This window comes from Rhinatrema bivittatum, chromosome 8, assembly GCF_901001135.1.
Source record: "Rhinatrema bivittatum chromosome 8, aRhiBiv1.1, whole genome shotgun sequence".
NCBI lineage: Eukaryota > Metazoa > Chordata > Amphibia > Gymnophiona > Rhinatrematidae > Rhinatrema > Rhinatrema bivittatum.
In genome coordinates, this window is record NC_042622.1 from 17,245,747 (window position 1) to 17,248,954 (window position 3,208).

The following is a 3,208-nucleotide window of genomic DNA, read 5'->3' on the forward strand; positions in this document are numbered from 1 at the left end:
CTGGCATCTGGCTGCTATTACCGAAGCCATTCCTCTGGCCGAGGTGTGGACCAAAATCGCAGCCCGCATCTGTTAAAGCAGTGGCAGGTTCTATAACTGCCCTGGAGGACACTCCAGAGTCATCAACTTCCTGAGAGAGAAACAAACAAGAGCGAGCCACCAGGGAACAAGAAGCAATCTGCAAAGTCATTACCACTGCTTCAAATGCTTGCTTAAGCATGGCCTCAATTCTATCATGCACATCCTTCAAAGACGCTCCTCCCTCCACAGGGATAGTCATCCGCTTAGTGACAGCACATACCAACGCATCCCACTTTCAGGAAACGCAGATGCTTTCTCGCCACTGGATCCAGACCTTCCAAGGTCCAACCCCCTTTAAAATTTGCCTCCGGGGCGTCCCATTCAAGATCAATCAATTCTTGAATGGCCTCCATAACCAGGAAAAAACAAGAAGCTTTATGCAAAGAGACCAAAATGGAATTCTTCTTTGGCTCAGACATGGAATCTGCTCCAGGAACTCCAAGCATATTCAGTGTCTGGGAAATTAGGGCCGGCAATTCATCTCTATGAAAGAACCACAACATAGTCTTATACGGTTCTAATCCTGGAGGAATTTCTCCATCCTCCAGATCTACCTCATCATCAGTGCCCTCCGGATTCCTGTCAGGGGCTCCTGCAGCTCGAGGAGTATTTCGGTGCTTAAACTTGGTACCAGAAGAGGGAGAGGCCATCGCCTGAAGAACTGACCTGCCAGGATTGGACGGAGCTGAGGACTGTTCCTGAAGAAAGGATTGCAATCCCTGAAAGAATTCTACCCAAGAAAAGGCAGAAGGATCCATGACAAAACCAGGAGGCAGTTGTGCAGTGCCCACTAAGCTGCTATCCCCTGCTGAGAAAGCAGTCAAGGGAGTTCCAGTATCAGGTGTTTCTCCTGACACATCTTTACCCATAACCTCATCAGGCTGGGAAGAACCAGGTTTAGTAAAATCAGAGGAAAATAATTCTCCCCGAGCCTCTAAAACAGCACTGGCACAAGTTAGAGGGCACGCCAGGCTGAGATGCCAGAATATGATAGGCATCCCAAAGAAAATCCCACCCTGTGATATATTCAATAAATATTGTCATAAAACTAAACCAATTCTCTTTAGAAAAAAAATGTTAATGGGATGTGGTAAGTTTCATACGTATTCTGATGCATGCCTCCATGGCCTTGCTTCAGTTTTCATGTAAATGTAATCATGAACTTACCACCCTCCCACTCCCTTCTTTATTAAATTAATTCTTCTATTTTTTATATTTTTATATGTATTATAAAAAAAGTTTTTAAAGTGTAACCCTTTTTGCTGAATTCCTTGTGTCTTTATTAAATGTTCTCCTTGATCAACAATGTTTCAATCAGTATGGCTGGTCCGATCGTTTAGACTCCTAAATAAATAGTCCAATGAGATTTACTTGCAATTCACTTAGGCATATAATCAATGACTTTAGGTCCTATTTAGGGAGAACATGAAAGATAAGTGTTTTTCGGGATAAAGGAAGTGTCCAAATAGAACCTAAAGGTGTAGAAAATTGGTTGGCGTTATATAAAACATAAGAGAAGTGTTTGGAGGACTTCTAAATTGTAACCCTATTGTTTAAGAGGAGTTGAATACCTTAGTACAGACGTGTGTAATTTGAACAGCAAACAATTGAGGGATCCCGCAAATAGTTGAAGTGCACAACAAAAATATAACTGGCTGTAGACCAAGGGTCAACGGGTATTGGATTGGTCCATGAAATACTTAAAGAGGGAAATTGCTTTGGACATTTAAAAAGAGGATACGAGGAGAGGTTCTTGTATCATCAATTATATGCCTAAGTGAATTGCAAGTAAATCTCATTGGACTATTTATTTATTTATGAGTCTAAACGATCGGACCTGCCATACTGATTGAAACATTGTTGATCAAGGAGAACATTTAATAAAGACACAAGGAATTCAGCAAAAAGGGTTACACTTTAAAAACTTTTTTTATAATACATATAAAACTATAAAAAATAGAAGAATTAATTTAATAAAGAAGGGAGTGGGAGGGTGGTAAGTTCATGATTACATTTACATGAAAACTGAAGCAAGGCCATGGAGGCATGCATCAGAATACGTATGAAACTTACCACATCCCATTAACCTTTTTTTTTCTAAATAGAATTGGTTTAGATTTATGACAATATTTATTGAATATATCACAGGGTGGGATTTTCTTTGGGATATAAAGAATATGACAGGTGGCATACAAGGCAAGGTGCTTAGGCTTCTTAGCTATAGGCACCATTCTATTTTTTTTTCTTTAATATACATCCAAGAGCTAGGCAGCCCAAGACTAGGCATCCCAACTTAAGCGCACACAAACGTACACCCAATTTGTGCGCAAAGGATAAGTGTGCGCCAAGCCAGACGCCGCTTAACCTGGATGGCCAAGTTGACGCTCAACTAAGCATCCAAAACCTGGGCGCATGACCTGGATGCACACAGAGACACACCGCTGACCAGATGTCTGATAGAGGGCAGCCAAACGTGTAGTGAAAAACATGCAAACACACAGTTGCGGCCTACCACGTGGTGTGCAGTGGAAAAGCCTTGGAGCGGGGCTGCTCAACCCTCCAGGCTGCCCCCGCCCCTGAAACTTCCTTCGGGGCAGGACGAATGTCAGAATAGCATGCCAAGCTCGGAGACTGGGGAAGGGGAATCCCTAAACAAATTTTTTTTTTTATTATTAAAACTTACCTGAGCTCAGCCCTTCCCGGCTGAATACAGAGACGATCTCTGGCTCCGAGGGAGAAGGGCATCTGCTGTCACTGTCACGCTCGGCTTCTTGCACCCACTGCCTTTAAGCTATACAATCAGTTAAGTCCATGCTGGCTGAAAAACCAGCTACTTTAACAAGGCACTCATCTGAGGGACCACAGGTCACCTTAGGAATTTTTAACTGGGGGAGGGACCATTTGGTAACATCGCAGGAGAGCAGGGCAAATTAATTTTCCTTTTATTTATCCTTGCAAAATCTGAAGCAATCCCCAGTAGGGAGATGATTGACCACCATCTGCTGGAGACTGAGAATATTGGCAGGCTGATGTCACTGCAGGACTATACATACTGTAACGTCAGTTTGCGCCGTCTCCATCTGCTGGTAGAGGTGCATTAATCCACTGGTCCTGAATCCATCTAGCC